The sequence below is a fragment of the Schistocerca cancellata genome, chromosome 1, assembly GCF_023864275.1.
Source record: "Schistocerca cancellata isolate TAMUIC-IGC-003103 chromosome 1, iqSchCanc2.1, whole genome shotgun sequence".
Lineage (NCBI taxonomy): Eukaryota > Metazoa > Arthropoda > Insecta > Orthoptera > Acrididae > Schistocerca > Schistocerca cancellata.
The window spans coordinates 66118375-66138314 of record NC_064626.1 but is presented as its reverse complement, the minus strand read 5'-3'; the positions used below and the strand labels follow the sequence as shown (position 1 = coordinate 66138314).

The 19940-nt window shown below is 40.9% G+C and overlaps 1 protein-coding gene across 1 annotated transcript in view; it reads left to right on the top strand.

Moving 5' to 3' along the window:
- Positions 1-567: 567 nt before the first annotated feature.
- The window catches only part of LOC126165048 (uncharacterized), a 309283-nt gene continuing 289910 nt past the window's right edge, over positions 568-19940 (top strand). Inside the window, exon 1 of the mRNA XM_049920289.1 lies at positions 568-594. The gene's annotated coding sequence lies outside the window, so the exon portion shown is untranslated. The remainder of the gene's footprint in view (positions 595-19940) is intronic.

Sequence of the window (19940 nt, the reverse complement as noted above, 5' to 3'; positions counted from 1 at the left end):
TTACTGTACATGAACAGAGAAGCATATGTTATAGGAGATGTGTAATTTAACTGAATGTCTTTCACACTTTTATTATTTTGAATGCGAATAGTGTGCTTTATTTTATTGTTTGGTAGTGTTTATAAAGCATATATTACATTTCGGAATAGAGCAGTCAATTAGAAACGAAGCTTTATTTTCGGAAATCTTAAGCTTCATGCTCTTGTGTGTCAAACAGATTTCGACACTCTTGAAAGAGTTTGATGAAGTAGTATATTAAACGTATTTCCGTATCTGTGCTGTGCCCGAATCTCGTCCGAGACAAATGAAATAAAACATCACTATTTCGACAAAATTAGTCCGTTCCAAGTACAAGTGGACTGGAACAGCGTTATTTTGAAACAACGATACAGTTTCTGTGGCTGGCTTGAGATCGAATCTGGTCCCGTTATCCGACACAGAGTGGAATGAAACACCACTGTTTCGAAATAGTGAAATATAGCAGTTTCTAAACACTGAAGCAGTTCCACGTATCGATACACTGTATATCGAAACATAGAAACAGTGGCCAAGATACTAAATCTATGGTCGAAGGGCCAAGTCTATACCATGGAGGTAAGAATTCCTTCTTACCTCCATGGTCTTACCTCCATGGTCTATACAGTAGCACGCGAGAAAGAGTTTCAACCTTTGGCAGTTACAGAGGCCTACCCAAAGAGGTTAGAAATTTGAGTCTGCGAATTGTGAAGTAACGACTTTGAAACTATAGAAAACTGAACTATGAGAAAATTATGAGAGTACAAACTTACTGGTACATGAAGTTAAACATAGAGTTAAAGCTCACAAAGGCATTTTGCATAACGAAACTGTTGACCAGTTGGCCAAACAAACTGCTATCCAGTTACCTTTCACCGATAGCATACGTCAAGTGAAAATAGAAATGAGTTCCCTGTGAAAAGGAATGGCAAACATCATCCGTAAATAAATGAAAATATTATTGTTGGTTACAACCCCACATACCCATCTTACCGTGGTTTCACGACTTATCTGTGCACCGCACAGTTATTTCTACAATCCCGAGGATGAGATTTAATCGAAACAGCTTTCCTTATTTATGTCGTCAACAACTTACGAATTCTGACACCTGTGACTGCAACAACTCATATGTGGTGGACATTAATCAATACATCTTCTCCTGCCCGATGTACGAGCAGCGAAGAGAAATATTCGTCTCAGAACTTAACAAGCTTAGGTTACCATTCCCAACAAGCATCATTAGTCTTCGATGAAGAACGATAGAGTAGTACTTCGATATTTGAAAAGATTTGTTTTAGTAAGCAGTTTTAAAATCCGACCGTAGAACTATGGAAACATTAAATTTTTCTTTGTTTACCCACTAGTGAAGAAGCAATGTTCAGTTATTTTACCGGTCATGAAATATGCCCATATCTAAATTAAAAGTATTGCTAATTTTTATTGCAACTGCTAGTGGCTAAGTTGTGTGCTGCTGAAGCTGAAGGCCAAATAAATAAAATCAAAACTACTGCGCAACCGCTCAGTCTCACCCCTACACGTTCTATATTATTGTCCGATTAATGATCGTATTGGAGGCGCTTTAACATTAATCTGTAGTAGTAGCAGCGCAGTTTAAAACTACAAAGATGATTACAATTGTGTTGTGAAAATACTTTTTCGTGGTATTAGCAGCTGCAAGATAATGTTTTTACAAAATACAATTACTGCGTAGTTTTAAGATTAATTCATTTTTCACTATAGAAACATATTCCACTACGGTCAACGTTAGGAAAACTTGTGTAGCTCTCCCTATGCCTATATTTGGTCGAAAGGTTCGACATCTGAAAATCGTCCCGTACTGCGTGTTATTGACGACAAAAAATACAATAAAAACGTTAGGAGAGATAATGGGTGCAAGGATTTTATTTTAGATGTTGCTGAAAATACGTTTTTATGGATTTAATGTTCTTACAATTTAATTCCCGATAACATTCTGGAGCGCGAGATTTGTATGTCATTTTTTTGTTGACAGCATCGTTCTGTTCATTGTTGTGCTGATATGTTAAGGAAGTGAGATCCTGTTTCTCTGGTTAGGTAATATCTGGAAAGACGGAAATTGTAAAATATTCCTTGTATATAACGTTGTCCATTTAAAAGAAACTGCTCTGCTTCAGATGGCATTTGTTTTCAACATTTTGATTGCAGTTTGGTTTGTTGACGGCTCGGCAATTCACTTCTTGTACGTTCGAATGCTGTGACATGAGTTGCAGTAGAAAATGTTTTACAATTATGATCTACTATGCCAAAGGGCAGGGGGAAAATTTTCTCTTGTTTGGCTTGCGGCTACACGCAAAAGTCTACCAGCAAATAATTATTTGCGAATAAATGTCGTAAAAACTTGGTGAGTACAGAATTTACCATAACTACATTAACGAGCATAAAAAGCACGGTTAAAGGTGATAACAGTGGTTACAAATTAGAAAATTAACATGACTGAACTGGAATGTAGTTGCAAAGTTTTGTGAATACACATTATTTATTGGCAGCACTTTTCTAGATCATAGTGATTCAAAATTATTGGAATTTTCATGTTATAACTTAGAAAGCTGGTGATATGATTAAGCTAATGGTACAATATCCGATAATTTATGTTTGTGGTTGCAAGTTGATCTGTGTGAAGCCCAAGATGCATTTTCGTCGTTGATATTGTTGGTAACATTTGCTCGAAATGAAATACACCGGGCGTCGTTATGACGGCTATGATCCCTAGCGTTGCGACTGATATGTCTAAGCTACCTTGTTGCGACTGTTTTTAATTTCGGTATTAATCTAGTAGCCAACATTTACACCATATTTAACGCACTGAAGTTCATAAATAACGGTAACTTAAAAAGTGCAATGTAGGCTTATTACGGTACCGGCACCTGAAAGACTAAATAAGAGTGAAGCTTTGTTACTCGTACTTGGTATAGGAGCTACAAGTTCCTTGCATGTGATATCTTTGTTGATTGTTGCTATTCTAATAACTGGCTAACAGTATTGATAAATGGCAAAATTGTTACCGGTAATGGTTATTTCGAAAAGTTGCGTAATGGATTCCCTTGTACTTTTCGTAATAATGTACGATGTATGGCCACAATGCACTTCAAAATACTCATCAGATACTTGACCATCAAGTATCTAATATAGGTTTTCTGAACGTACGTGGCAGCCTTAGTTTTAAATGAAAAGTACGTTAAGGATTGCAAAGCGCATGTATTCAATATGGTTCAAAGATAGAAAGGCACACTCCAGGTTATTCTGTCCCACAGCTTTTATTTTGCAAATACCAACTTACAACATTCACCTTCCAACACCTCGGGCTACACTACAGAGCAGCCTGTTTCCACAACCAAGATTTCAAGGATGGCGTTCGTTGCCACACACTAACTAGATTTGAGTGTTGGCCCTACCGATAATACGGTAACATCAAGATTCTGAAGTATGTTGGTGGAAACAGTGTTCTGCAAGTAATTTGTGTTCAGGATGACACACGTACAGCTATACTCAGGCTTATTGTAAGTCGATAAAAATTTGTAGAAGATCGTGTCTAGCTTGTACATCTTTTTATAACTCAGGCTGTCTTACATTATTATTGCTGAAAAGGAATGTCAGTCCAGAAAACTGTGATATGTAATTTCTGACTGAAAGATGTCACCTCATCCTCTGTCCTACATCTACTGCAGGTAAACAGAACATCGGTATCTAGCATATCCCCATAAACTCTTAAAGAAAATTTTTTACTGTAGAACAGACATGCTTGTAAATCCATTTGAAGAACTATTTCAAGAATTTTGTAAGGTTTCTGTAGCCAAGAGCTTTGCTATGTGTGAACACATTATTGGATTTGGTGAAAGAAAAGGTTGCAGAATGCCTGACACAAACCTTTGGCTAATTTCTGGTTTGAAATGTCCAATCATCAGTGAAATGTTTGGTGCCAATCAGTGAAACTTTTGGTGTTATTAACTTGTCAGACAGTTTACAACTGGGTGCTGAACAAATTTATATTCTTGTCCCTTGTGTACAGCAGACCACAGTCGTTTCTCCACAAAATCCTTTCTTCCAGGAGCACTTGTCCAGAATGGTATTATGAGAACTTAAGTGAAGTATGGAAAGAGGTAGAGGTCATAGCAAAATATGGGATTTGAGGGTGGATAATCATTTGTATAAGGGTAGCCTAAATGATTGTGGAAAAGAGTATTACCAGGGAAAGTTCTGGATTGAAGTTTCAGTATAACAAACACTTTTAACCTACCTGAACATTTCAAAACCATACACACTTTGATACAGAGTGGAAGATGCAAGCAGCATATGGAAATCATGTGATTCGGCAGTCACAGGAGGCCGACATTGTCTAGGTTACAGAAAAGCCAGTGGTGAATTCTGTCCTCAGTGACTATGTGTACTTTTGTGGCCAACATTTTTAAGTCTGCAGAAAATCAAGCAGTGAATTTTGTCTTCAGTGACTTCGTATATTTTTGTGGCACATAGTTCACTACTTTTCTTTCTGCATACACCATTTTCCAAGGTATGTTGTGCATAAGTTTTCAAGATACGTAAATTGAAAATGTTCAGTGACAACACTCTCAGTAGTCCAGAATGAAAAGATTCTGGAAACATCCCCCAGGCTGTGTCTAAACCATGTCTTCACAATATCCTTCCTTCCAGGAGTGCTAGTTCTGCAAGGTCTGCAGGAGAGCTGTGAAGTTTGGAAGGTAGGAGATGAGGTACTGGCAGAATTAAAGTTGTGAGCGTGGGTCGTAAGTTGTGCTTAGGTAGCTCAGATGGTAGAGCAATTGCTGGCGAAAGGCAAAGGTCCCGAGTTCGAGTCTTGGTCCAGCACACAGTTTAAATCTGCCAGGAAGTTTCACTTGAGTAGTGTTTTGCTTCTATGCAATTATAGTGATCAACCTCACGCTGCCAGAGTGTTATCCAGTATTTAACTGAAAAACACATTGAATGTCCAAGGAGTAGTCATAAAATTTTAATTATGACCTTGAAAAAGTAAAGTTATATTGGTAATTTTTTTTGTGCTTGCTGGTAGATGCCTGCAGTTCTAGTATACACTGAAATCTCTGCACCCATAAAGTGGAGAGAGGCAGTGCTGTATTGTTTTGGCTCCTCTAACAGTGTGCTGCAGTATTGTGATGCAGGGATGTCAATGTGCACCAGAACTGCAGACATCTTTTCATTTGTTTGAAATTGTCCTACATGACAAATATCTCAAATTATGAGAGAATATTAAGAAATGAAGAGGCAGGTTGGGTACTAATCTTCCTGCTTCCACCTTAATCTGAGCTATAACTACATCTTAGGATGACAGATAACAATAGCCTGATCAAGTTAAATGTGTATTAAGAGTGATTATTGGAATAAAAAGATGCTGCCTGGAATGATCATATATGCATTGTTGGAAAGGTTCCCATGCCTAAGAGTTCATGGATAAGTGCATTGTCAGACAAACATTACAGGAGTAGTAATAAATAAATAAATCTGGACCTTGTCATACTGTCACTATAGATTGCCAGCAATTATGCTGACATATTTAGAAGGAAAGAAACCAGAAAGCCATGATTTCACTAAAGGAAATATAACAACAAGGAAAGTGTTTTATGAGAGCTTAACAGTATTATGCCACAGAGACCATATTATCATTCAGTACTGAATGATAATGATATTAGTGATGAATGCCTATCACATACCTCAATGAAATAAAAATGCAGTTTCACCAAAAATGTTGGTTGAGCGACCTGTACCCATCAAGCCAATTTAGAATTTGCCCAAGTGAAAATAGGATGATACACAGTGAATATGTGGCTAAACCACAACTACTAACTTAAAAAAGACTAAATTTTCTGTATTGTAGACCAGTCTGATGAAATTTGTAAAGAAAAGGTTTCCTTTCTGAAGATCACCTCTATTATAAAGTCTTTGTGGAGTACAGTGTCTCAGTGAATAAAAATCCTTCAGAGCAAGGAACATGCAACCAAATACTTTCTGCTTTATGAACTAGCCTAACCAATTGTCAAAAACCTAGTTTATAATTGTTGAGCTGCCTACATGAAATATTGTGTGTGTGTCTCCCTTGCATGGAATAGCCCGTTATGTTGCTTTGTCTTTGTCATTTTTCCATTAAATTATTTTTTTTCTTGTCTTCAGTATTCTCACTTTTGTAAATCCTCATTGCCGGTTTTGTAAACCCTCATCGCCAGTTTTTGTAAAGGCCCTGTCGCTACTGCTTTGGAGACCGAGTTGCCACTGTTGTCATAGTATGCAGAGTTTGTGAATTTGTGAAATGGCTTCTGGTGCAGTACACCACAAAGACAATTTCTCCGTGCCACTATTACACACCTATGCTCCAGGGTCATGTAACAAGATAGATGAACAAAGGTTCTACAACACCCCAACAAATTAGTAACAAAGTCACACAATTGATTTAAAATGGTTTACTTATGTAGTTGAAATATGAATCTGCAACATTGCTTGTAATATAGCACAAAAAGGCCCTCAATGGTTAAGTGCAAATAATCGTTGGTAAACTTCTCAGTACATAGTAAATACAATTTACAGCTACTGTCTGTTCACTTCTAAGAGTTAAGTAAATGATGTTCCCTGTCTAAATCAGCCCTGGACGATGATCTATAACCAAGTGGATTGGAGCTGCTCTTCTACTTTCCGAGGAGGCTTTTTTCTGTTGTCATCCGGTCATTGGTGGATTGTACTTGGCCAGCAGTTGGCTGAGGCAAAGTCAATATCTTCATCCCCAGCACTCCCCATGGCACTGATGGAAATGACACTGGCACCAGCTTGCATCTTTGCACCTGTGGTGCTTTTGCCCTGGCTGTGTCTTGTGTGGATGACACAGCACTCACTGAGAGAAGTACTTAAGCCATGGACTTTCATTCTGAAGGAGCAGGGTCCAGATTCCCTAACAGCCATCATGATTTATATTTTACTGAATAGGTTAAGGCAATAGTGCTGGAATTCATACATCCAACAAAGCTGCTGCGTCAGCACAGCAATATTACTTATTGTATTTTCAGTGGTGCAGAAATCTATATAGCATATTATGAAGGTCATTCAACAATTAAAGAGACAAATTGGTCTGGAAAAAAAAGCATTTATTTTTACAAAACAATACTTCTTCTACTTTTCAACATAATCCCCTTGAACATTTATGCACTTGTTCCATTGGGCTACAAGCCTTTTTTTTCCAGCTGCAAAGAACTTTTATGTTGATGTTTGAACCAATTTCCCACAAACTTTTTCGCATCCTTGTTGTCCTGGAACCTCTTCCCACATAATACCTCCTTCAGTGCACCAAACAAATGGAAATCACTAAGTGCCAAATCAGGACTGTAAGGGGGACGAGGCAGTACTTCCCACCCCATTTTGTCGAAGATTTTACGGGTTAGTTGAGCAATGTGTGGACATGAGTTGTCTTGCTGGAGAATCACACCTTCCTCTGAGATCCACAATGTCTCTCTCTCTCTCTCTCTCTTGGCTGGTCACCTAGTTTAAAAGCAAATCTGAGTAGTATTGGCTGTTCATTGTACACTGCTCTTCGAGATAATCATAAAAAACTAAACCTTCAGTGTCCCAAAACACCGTCTATATGACTTTTCTTGTTGATTATTGGGTTTTGATTTTTTTCGTAACAGGTGAGCTGGTGCACTTCCACCCCATGCTTTGTCTTTTTGATTCTGTCTCATAATAGTGAACCCAAGTTTCATCACAAGTTAAAATTTTGTTGAGGAAGTGCTGACCTGTTTCATAACATTCCTTTAGCTCTGTGCACACTCTCAATCTTGTTTTCTTGTGTAGCCGGGTCAACTCCTTTGGGGCCCATCTTGCACATGTTTTGCGTTACTTCAGCTTGTTATAGATAATGTTATGAACTGTACCAGTACTAACTTGAACCTTATCAACTATCATTTCGACAGTCACATGGCGGTCGGCACGAATAATATCGATTTGACTTTCAAGTGAGGGTGTTGAAACTGCAACTCGTCAGCCAGAACAGTGTTCGTCAGTCTCTGAGTTGCGATCATTTTGAACTGTTCTATCCAATTTTAAAAATTTGCATGATTCATACAACCCTCACTATAAACTTTAGACGTTCTACAGTATAGATTCACTAGTTTCTCGCCTTCAGCAAGTAAAAAACAAATAAGAAAACGTTGTTCAACTAATGTGGACGTTTCAAGCGGACTTGCCATCTTGTTGATACATCAGCTGATCACGGCTCATCACAGTGATGCCAACGTGAAGCCAACTAAGTACCAAACTTGTTCTACTAACAGTTCTTTCCCCAGACCACTTTGTCTCTCTAATTATTGAATGATCCTCATATAATAACTGTGAGAAAATTTTGTGCATTCAGTGCAACAAGTAAGATCAGTTCCGTGACAATATGGACAGTGGTGTATACACACATAAAAAAAAGTTTTGCATCACTCCAGTTCCCAGAAATCCTGAAGATAGACATTGACTGTGGATATTGTATCACAGACACAGGCCCTTTGACTGTTCAGAGATGTCAGTAAACCCGCCCAAAGATGTAAACAACCACGAATGAGCAGTGCCTATTAGATGGAGGGGGTCCAACAGCTGATCAGTTCCAGTCATTCCACCAGGAAGGAGGTACATGGCTCATGTTGTCTGTAGTTCAACCTTGCCTAGATGGTAAATACCGCGGTTCAATTGTGTCTGCATTGTTACTTTTTACCAGGAAGGGCTTTCAACAAGGGAAATGTCCATGCGTCTCATAGTGAACCAAAGCAATGTTGTTCTGACGTGGAGGAGATATAGTGAGACAGGAAATGTCGATGACATGCCTCGCTTAGGCCGCCCAAAGGCTACTACGGCAGTGGATGACGGCTACTTACGGATTATGGCTCAGAGGAACCCTGACAGCAATGCCACCATGTTGAATAATGCTTTTCGTGCAGCCACAGGATGTCATGTTATGACTCAAACTGTGCACAATAGGCTGCATGATGCGCAACTTCACTGCCGACGTCCATGGCGAGGTCCATCTTTGCAACCATGACACCATGCAGCACGGTACAGATCGGTCCAACAACATGCCGAATGGACCGCTCAGGATTGGCATCAGGTTCTCTTCACTGATGAGTGTCGCATATGCCTTCAGTCATCGGAGCTGAACACCGTAGACATATTGTCCAGTGAGTGCAGCCAGGTGGGGGTTCCCTGCTGTTTTGGGGTGGCATAATGTGGGGCTGATGTACGCCGCTGGTGGTCATGGAAGGCACTGTAATGGCAGTACGATACGTGAATGCCGTCCTCTTACCAATCGTGCAACCATATCGGCAGCATATTGGCAAGGAATTCGTCTTTATGGATGACAATGCTCGACCCCATTGTGCACATGTTGTGAATGACTTCCTTCAGGATAACAACATTGCTCAACTAGAGTGGCAGGGATGTTCTCCAGACATGAACCCTATTGAACATGCCTGTGATAGATTGAAAAGGGCCGTTTATGGATGACGTGACCCTTCAACCACTCTGAGGGATCTACGCTGAATCGCTGTTGAGAAGTGATACCATCTGGACCAACAGTGCCTTGATGAACTTGTGGATTGTATGCCATGATGAATACAGGCATGCATCAATGCAAGAGGATGTGCTACTGGGTATTAGAGGTACCTTTTGTGTACAGTAATCTGGACCACCACCTCTGAAAGTCACACTGTATGGTGGTACAACCTGCAATGTGTGGTTTTCATGAGGGTGGAAATGATGCTTATGTTGACCTCTATTCCGGTTTTCTGCACAGGTTCCACAACTCTCGGAACTGAGGTGATGCAAAACTTTTTTTGATGTATGTATGGAGAAGGCAGGGAGCCTCCTTTACATGAGCCAACACAACTTCAAACTTTGAACGATTGAAATATATTTAAATTTTATAATTAATAATTTAACATTGCAAGAAATGGAAAAAAAATACAGTAGCAGCTGAAACTGAACCCGAGCGGAGGGATTGCCAATTGGTTTGCTTGGCCACTCAGCTACTGGAGAAATGTTCTAGGATCTTGAAAGGGGCATCTATCTGCTGCTACTTACACAGCTTGAACCAAATCAATGAGTGTCATCTCACACTCTCTTGTTTGATTTACATTTGGGTAGATCTACCTCACTCTTGAAGTCTTACTTTCTCCTCCAAGATGTACTGGAAAAGGGCCTCCTTCCTTAGCAGATCATCTGCAGAAAAAGTTTTCATACTAAATTTCGTCGATTACTCACTCTCTCTTCTCTCTCTCTCTCTCTCTCTCTCTCTCTCTCTTTTTTTTTTTTTTTTTTTTTTTTTTTTTTTTTTTTTTTTTTTTTACCGACATCTACAGCCTTTTGTCTTAATAGTGGTAATGATTGTAACTAAACTGAATAACTTAATTTTACGTATATAAGTTGAACCATTTAAATATATTAAAATTTTATAATTAATAGTTTAATATTGCAAGGAATAAAAAATGAAAAAAATGAATGGTAGTAGCTGGAATCAAACCCAAGCCAATGAATTCCAGTTAGTGCGTTTGACCCCTCACTCATGTTGTCATTTGTGTCAACTTCTACAAAATGCTGCATACCTTACGCCTGCAGAATATTTTACACACTCTTTTAGCGCTCAAGAGTGCCAGAAGGGATGACGTCATTTTATTTGTATACCAACACACATTCCAAGAGAAATGCTATAGTTTTAGTGTGATTTCTGGCTCACATTAAAAGATAAATGGCATAATTTTATTGTAACATTTTTTTTCTGGACGAAGTGCCACTAAGAACCAGAATGCTTATGTGGTATCAACGTGATGGATGTCCAGCACATAATGCCTTGCATGCATGTCGCGTTCTGAATTGAAGGCTTTCTGCCAGATGGATTGGTCGAAGAGGAACAGTTAATTGGCCTGCTAGGTCTCCTGATTTAAATCTTCTGGACTTTTTTCTTTGCGGATGCATTAAAGATGTTGTCTATCGCGGTATTCCAACAACTCCAGAGGACACTGCAGGAATGTATTGTGCTTGTTTGTAGTTCTCTTCAGCAGGCAACACTGGAAGCAGTAAATAATTCTTTCATTCAAGTGCACCAGTGTATCGGTGTCCAGGATCACCACTTTGAGCACCTTTGAATGTTCTACTCCTGGACAATAGTACAGGAGAGTCAAAGTCAATTTTGTTTTGTATTTTTTCTTGGTTTTCATTTGTTTTCTGACAGCTCCAGCAAGTAGACGAGTTTGTGATCCTGGGCTCAAAGTCAGTGTTGTGTTATGTAATTAATAACGTTGTGTTTCAGTGAATGGTACACTGTGATACATTTTGAATAGGTCTTTAGGAGAGGAAATGAATTTACTGAATAAAAAATACAGGGTGCCATTTAAAAAGCCATACCACTGTCCATATCTTTGTAAAAAACAGAGCTACAATGAAGACAATCATGCTGATTGATGTCCCCGTGACAGCCAAGGAACATTTGCTTGAAACATTTTGTAATTTGTATCTGGACAAACAGTTATTTAGGGCATTCAAGATAAATGGGACACCCTGTATATTATCTGCAATCACTGTAAATCAACTCTGTTTTCGAGTTTGCTGATAACTATAATTAACCTCAAAACGCTTTAGGAAACTAGTAGTTTTTACCACAGGTTTTTGTGTTGCATTAATAGCATTCTCGTCATGTGTATTTGCTTCAATTCTTACAGAGAATAAGCAACTTTTTAGCTCAACAGATTGAAAGATAATCAGTGAGCTTCATTCAAAGATATATGCCCTCTGCCTTACAATTCATTGTGCCAGCTAAAATGCAGCACCTCTGCTAATGCTGTTTTTGAACATGGTATGAGTTAGTTGATGTCTGGAAGAAGCTGGAAATCGCTCTGACTACTGTGAAATAATTGGCAGCTGCTACAAATTGGTGTGTTGGAAGATGTCCCAAGAGTTGTGTACCTTTGATACCTGTACCAGAGTTACCTCAAGTTTTGCCCTCTCACGTGGATCGTGTTTCCTCTGCAGAAAGTAAAGAACCTGCCATTACTCATCCACTTGACCACGAGTGGCTTGTCAGTAGCAAGTCTAGGAGTCCTGTACAGGGTGGACGGGACCAGGGAGGACTCATGTGTTGTACCGATCCCCATAACCAACAAATTTGAGATGCTGTCATTCACTGACATGAAACTGAACCAGTGGGACTCACTTCACATGTTTTGTGGAAACATGTTTTGTCCAATGTCAGGAGGAGGTAAATGCAAAAGGATAGGAGTCCATTAATCATCGGCAGTTCAAACATATGACGAATGAAGGTACCCTGTAGGAAATGTCAGTAAGGAACAGGAAAGAACACCAGGTGAACTCAATCTGTGTGCCTGGGGGCCTCATTCAACTTGTTGAAGAGGCTGTCCCAGCAGCCATTGAAGGAACAGGGTGCAACAAACCGCAGATTGTGGCACACGTTGGAACAAATGATGCCGGTCGTCTGGGCTCCGAGGTCTTTCTTGGGTCATTCCAGCAACTGTCAAGAAGGCTGAGACGACCAGCCTTGCACATGGCGTTTCAACAAAGCTCACAATTTTCAGCATTATCCCCAGAACTGATTGTGGCCATTTGCTTCTACGTTGAGTGGAAGGCCTGAACCAGATACTGTGAACGATGTGTGACAAGCTAGGCTGCAACTTCCTGGACTTGTAGGGTTGAGAACTGTAGGTCCCCTTAAATGAGGCAGGAGTGCAGTACACATCAGAGGTTGCTATTCAGGTAGCTAACTCTATGTGGGATGCGCACAAGGTTTTTTTAGATTAGGTGACTCTCCATCCACTCCAGATAACGATAGCTGCAGGAAACTTAGAAGTATCAGTGTAAGATCGAAAGAAATGCCTCTCACAGATGAGAGTATTAAAATCCTAATAGTAAATTGCTGAAGCATTCGCAACAAAGTGCCAGTGTGTGAAGTGCTCATGAAAAGCACTGAAGCTCACATAATACTAGGTACAGAAAGCTGGTTGAAACCAGAAATTGATAGCAGTGAGCTTTTTGGGGAAAATTTAAGAGTATATCGATGGGATAGGCAAATGGGAAATGAAGGAGGTATATGTGTCGCAGTAGACAAGAAACTCAAATTCACAGAGGTAGAAATTGAAGCTGCATGTGAGATTGTTTTTGTAAGACTCAGTGTCAGGGGTGGGCATAAATGATAATTGGATCCTTCTATTGACCACAAGACTCATCTGCTGATGTAACTGACAAGTTTAGGGAAAGTCTCAGTTCACTTGGTCATAAGTTCCCCATTGAGACTGTAATCATCAGTGGAGACTTTAATCACCAAACAGTTAATTGCAAAAATTACAGTTTTGTTAGTGGTGGGTGTGATCCTGAGAAACTTTACTATAAGCCTTCTTTGAAAACTAGCTACCTTGAATGGCTAGTTAGTAATGCCACCCATGATGGAAATATATTGGATCTAATGGCAACAAATAGACCTTACTTCTTTTAGCAGGTCCACATCAAAACTGGTATCAGTGACAATGACACAGTTGTGGCAAAGATGATTACCAAAGTACAAAGGACAACTAAAACAGACAGATATATCAGGTGGTTATTCCTGTAATTAAACTTCCCCTATATTTATAACACAGAAACTAATTACCATACGAGGACCAAACTTGGTAGCATTAATGTCAAGGACATGGGGAAGAGAAATAATGCAGAATCGGTTCAATGGAAACACTTTTAATGTGCTGCTACAGTACATCATACCATTACATACCAGTACCATTACTGCTGCAAAACGGGCTCAATATGGCACCCATCAGTGTCCAGAAGAGACTGAAAGTGTAGGATTGCATTCTGCACAGCAGAATGAAGCATGTCCATAGGTATACCGGCTACCAATCCTGATATGCTGCACTTCAGATCAGCACATCTGTGAATGTTCCCTGGTAAATTCTGCCCTTTAGGTAGCCCCACAACTGTAAATCACAGGGAGTGAGATCAGGTGATCGTGCTGGTCAAGCATTTGGAAATGATCGGCTGATAATTCGATCATTCCCAGATGTATTTTGGAGAAGCAGGTGAATTTCATGAGCAACGTGTGGTTGGGCCCCGTCCTGCATGAAAACTGTGTGAGTTCAATGTGTCTCTACTGTAGTGTGAGGATGACATGGTGGCGAAGCATATCGCACTAATGCTGGCCAGTCACGCGGCATGTCTTTGGTCCTTGAGAGCCAACCAGTTCAAAAAAGAATGGGCCAATGACGAACGTAGCCGTGAAGCCACACCGTACGGTAACACATTCACCATACAGAGGAACTTCATGCACAAGACTGTAGGTGAAGATCCCCACACTCAGCAATTTTGTGTGTTCATGTCACCCGTCTGAGAAAAAATGAGCTTCGTCTGTCCATAGGATGGTCCATGGCCAGCTGTCATCAACTCCAACTCCTTGCGAGAAAGTGGAGAACGAAGTCAACACATCGTTGTGCACCCTGTGGTGGAAGCTGCTGTACGATATGGATTCTGTAATGATACGATTTGGGAATGGTTCAAAGCTCATTCCGTACAGTGGACCACGGGATGTTCAACTGTCGTGACACAGTACGTACACTGCCTGATGATCGAGAATTGCGCGCAATGCTGTCTGCCATAGCAACAGCTATTTCATCAATCACCTGTGGTGCAACCAGTCGTTGGCCTCTTCCTGGAGCGACACCCAGTTCTCCAATTGATTTGAACTTCTCCGTCAATCTCTGCTTAGCAGCTGAAGAAAGAAGATCCTCCCATAATCCTTTCAGACAGTGATATTCTTGAAGTGCAGCTGCAGTGTTACTGTTGTTTAGATTACAGACCTTCACCAGTAATGCCCTGCTCCTTTCGTCCAACCTCATGTTGACAAGTCAACAAATACACTGCGACTGGTCAGGTGTGTGAGTCTATGAATAATTATGACTGATCATTGCACCTGGTGGCCATAGTTGCAACTGGATGGTGGTGCTGTGACGCATGGAAATCATGCACCCCATACTCTCAACATTAATGCTACCAAGATTGGTACTCGTACAGTAATTAGTTTTCATGTTGTAACGTGTATTAACTGTATTTTTCTTACTTGTCTCACTTCTTCTTCCGTGTGTTTTTGCTTTTAGGAAGCTTTAATTTTCAAGTACTAGAAATAGTGTTCCATAGGTTTTGTGTTTGTTTTGAATACAGTCCAGAGACAGGTAGTGCTTATTTTCATTGTTTTCAACAAGAAGTGTCTAGTAACCACAGTTTAGTTAACTATCAGCACCTTTAGTGAATTAGCAGTCTAGTTAAAAGTTGACTAACTCTCTACAGTAAATTGATTTCTTAGGATGGATAGGATGTGTGACTGCTGTGTACGGATGCAGGAGGAGCTGGCCACTGTTCGCGAACAGCTGAACATGTTGATGGCCGCAGTCAGCCGTCTTCAGGCTGCTGCCTCGGAGTGTAGCGGCAGTGGGGAGTCTGGTGCATCTCATGGTACACCCCAGGTATTACATGCTTCACCCATCGTCCCTTCTGTCGAGACATCTGTACTGGGCTCGGTTGGGCCACCCTCTCCCCAAGGGGAGTGGCGGGTTCAGCGGTGTTTGCAGCACACGAGACAGAGGGTCAATGTGGAGGCTGGCTGTGTGGCATCGCCCGCTCTGCCTGTGAGTGGACATGTGGCCGCTCCTTCAGCAAGGTCTGAGGAGGCACACGGGGGGAGGGGTTTATTAGTTATTGGGAGCTCCAACGTTGGGCGGGTGATGGAACTCCTTAGGGAAATAGCGGAAAGGTAGGGGAAGAAGGCCAGTGTTCACTCTGTCTGCTTGCTGGGGGTCTCATGCGAGATGTGGAGGAGGCCCTGCCGATGGCAGTAGAGAGCACTGGGTGCACCCAACTGCAAATTGTTGCTCATGTCGGCACCAGTGCCTCCTGCTGTCTTGGGTTCAGAGGTCATCCTCAGTTCATACAGATGATTGGCGGAGTTGGTGAAGGCGGAAAGCATTGCTCGTGGGGTGGAATCTGAGCTAACTATTTGTAGTATCGTTCCCAGAACCGATCACGGTCCTCTGGTTTGGAGTCAAGTGGAAGGCTTAAACCAGAGGCTCAGACGATTCTGGAGAGATCTGGGGTGCAAATTTCTTGACCTACGCTGTCGGTTGGAGGAATGTAGGGTCCTCCTGAATAGGTCAGGCATGCTCTATATGCAGGAAAGAGATCTGGGGTGCAAATTTCTTGACCTACGCTATCGGTTGGAGGAATGTAGGGTCCCCCTGAATAGGTCAGGCATGCTCTATATGCAGGAAGCGGCTACGAGGGTAGCAGAGTACGTGTGGAGTGCACATGGGGTTTTTTTAGGTTAGAGAATCCCCTCCCTAGGCCCGACAAGACGCCTCCTGAGACGCGGCAAGATAGGAGTAGGCAAAATGCAACAGGGAATAACAATATTAATGTGCTAATAGTAAACTGCAGGAGCGTCTATAGAAAGGTCCCAGAACTGCTCTCATTAATAAACGATCACAACGCCCATATAGTACTAGGGACAGAAAGTTGGCTGAAACCAGACGTAAACAGTAACGAAATCCTAAACTCAGATTGGAATGTATACCGCAGAGACAGGCTGAACAGTGAAGGGGGAGGCGTGTTTATAGCGATAAGAAGTGCAATAGTATCGAAGGAAATTGACGGAGATCCGAAATGTGAAATGATTTGGGTGAAGGTCGCGGTTAAAGCAGGCTCAGACATGGTAATTGGATGTCTCTATAGGCCCCCTGGCTCAGCAGCTGTTGTGGCTGAGCACCTGAAGGAAAATTTGGAAAATATTTCGAGTAGATTTCCCGACCATGTTATAGTTCTGGGTGGAGATTTTAATTTGCCGGATGTAGACTGGGAGACTCAGATGCTTATAACGGGTGGCAGGAACAAAGAATCCAGTGAAATATTTTTAAGTGCAGTATCTGAAAACTACCTTGAGCAGTTAAACAGAGAACCGACTCGTGGCAATAACATATTAGACCTTCTGGTGACAAACAGACCCGAACTATTTGAAACAGTTAATGCAGAACAGGGAATCAGCGATCATAAAGTGGTTACTGCATTGATGATTTCAGCCGTAAATAGAAATATTAAAAATGGTAGGAAGATTTGTTCTGTTTAGCAAAAGTGACAAAAATCAGATTTCAGAGTACTTGATGGCTCAACACAAAAGTTTTGCTTCAAGTAGAGATAGTGTTGAGGATCAGTGGATAAAGTTCAAAACCATCGTACAATATGCATTAGATGAGTATGTGCCAAGCAAGATCGTAAGAAATGAAAAAGAGCCACCGTGGTACAACAACCGAGTTAGAAAACTGCTGCAGAAGCAAAGGGAACTTCACAGTAAACATAAAAATAGCCAAAGCCTTGCAGACAAACAAAAATTACGCGAAGCAAAATGTAATATGAGGAGGGCTATGTGAGAGGCATTCAATGAATTCGAAAGTAAAGTTCTATGTACTGACTTGGCAGAAAATCCTAAGAAATTTTGGTCTATGTCAAAGTGGTAGGTGGATCAAAACAAAATGTCCAGACACTCTGTGACCAAAATGGTACTGAAATGGAGGATGACAGACTAAAGGCTGAAATACTAAATGTCTTTTTCCAAAGCTGTTTCACAGAGGAAGATTGCACTTTAGTTCCTTCTCTAGATTGTCACACAGATGACAAAATGGTAGATATCAAAATAGATGACAGAGGGATAGAAAAACGATTAAAATCGCTCAAAAGAAGAAAGGCTGCTGGACCTGATGGAATACCAGTTCGATTTTACACAGAGTACGCGAAGGAACTTGCCCCCTTCTTGCAACGGTGTACCGCAGGGCACTAGAAGAGTCTAGTGTTCCAAAGGATTGGAAAAGGGCACAGGTCATCCCCATTTTCAAGAAGGGAAGTCGAACAGATGTGCAGAGCTATAGACCTATATCTCTAATGTCGATCAGTTGTAGAATTTTGGAACACGTATTACGTTTGAGTATAATGATTTTTCTGGAGACTAAAAAGAAAGATCCTTTGTCATTTAGCTAAAATATAGCAGGTCATCAACTGGAAGCAGTTAATTCCATAAATTATCTCGGGGTAGGTTTTGGGAGTGATTTAAAATGGAATGATCATATAAAGTTCATCGTCAGTAAAGCAGATGCCAGACTGAGATTCATTGGAAGAATCCTAAGGAAATGCAGTCCAAAAACAAAGGAAGTAGATTACATTACACTTGTTTGCCCACTGCTTGAATATTGCTCACCAGTGTGGGATCCGTACCAGATAGGGTTGATGGAAGAGATAGAGAAGAGCCAACGGAGAGCAGCGTGCTACGTTACAGGATCATTTAGTAATCACAAAAGCATTATGGAGATGATAGATAAATTCCAGTGCAAGACTCAGCAGGAGAGATGCTCAGTAGCTCGGTACAGGCTTTTGTTGAAGTTTCGAGAACATAACGTCACTGAGGAGTCAAGCAGTATATTGCTCCCTCCTACGTATATCTTGCGAAGAGACCATGAGGATAAAATCAGAGAGATTAGAGTCCACACAGAGGCATACCGACAATCTTTCTTTCCACGAACAATACGAGACTGGAATAGAAGGGAGAACCGAAAGAGGTACTCAAAGTACCCTCTGCAACACACCGCCAGGTGGCTTGTGGAGTATGGATGTAGATGTAGATGTTGAAATTTTAATTATAATCACCCGGTATTTGTTCAGTAAACTAGATAAAAAATCTGTAGTGTCATATCTCAGTGAGGAACTTGAAACTTTCAACATAGGGCAGGAGCATGTAGAGGAACTCTGGCTCATGTCGTAAAGAAAAATTGACCACACACTGGATGAATATGTGCCCAGTAGAACAGTTCATAATGGGAAGGAGCCTCCTTGGTATACAGTCACTGTTAAGAAACTTACTGGAGAATAGATGTAGAACAAAGTTTAGGGCTATAGATAGAGAAATGCTGAATGAAACATGTTTGTCTGTCAACAGAGCAATGCGTAATGTCTTCAGTGACTACTTTAGCAGAACCCCGCCGACTAGCCGTGCGGTCTAATGTGCTGCTTCCCGAGCGGAGGCGGCGCTGGGGATGAAGTTATCAACTTCGCCTCAGCCAATTGCCGGCTGAGTACAATCCGTCAACGGCTGGACGACAGTGGACAGAAGCCTATTCAGAAGATAGAAAAGCAGCTTCACCCACTTGGTTATAGATAATCGTCCAGGGCTGACTTAGACAGGGAATGTTGTTTAGAAGTGAACAGACAGTTGTTGTAAATTGCATTTGCTATGTACTGTGAAGTTTACATACTATTATTTGCACATAGCCATTGAGGGCCTTTTTTTTATGTTGTATTACATGTAGTTTAAAGATTTCATTACCTGGAAAGTCACAAAGAAAAGAAAACCTTTTTTAACTAATTTGTGTGACTTTGTTACTAATTTGTTGGAGTGCTGTAGAACCTTCGTTCTCCTGTCCTGTTGCCTGATTGTGGGGCATAGCTGTGTAATAGTGACAGGCAGAAATTGTCTTAGCAGTGAACTGCATCAGTTGTCTTAGCAGTGTACTGCACCAGAAGCGGTTTCACGAATTCACAAGCTCGGCCTACTGTAACAACAGTGGCAACTCGGCCTCCACAGCAGTAATGAGGTGGCCTTTACAGAATTGGTGAGGAGGGTTTACAAAATGTTGTGTATTAATGACCTTGCAGACAATATTAATACCAAAATCAGGTTTCTTGCAGATGATGCAGTTATCTGTAATGAAGCAGTATCTGAAAAAAGCTGCATAAAAATTCAGTCAAATCTTGATAAGATTTCAAAGTGGTGCAGAGAGTATCAACTTGCTTTGAATGTTCAGAAATGTAAAATC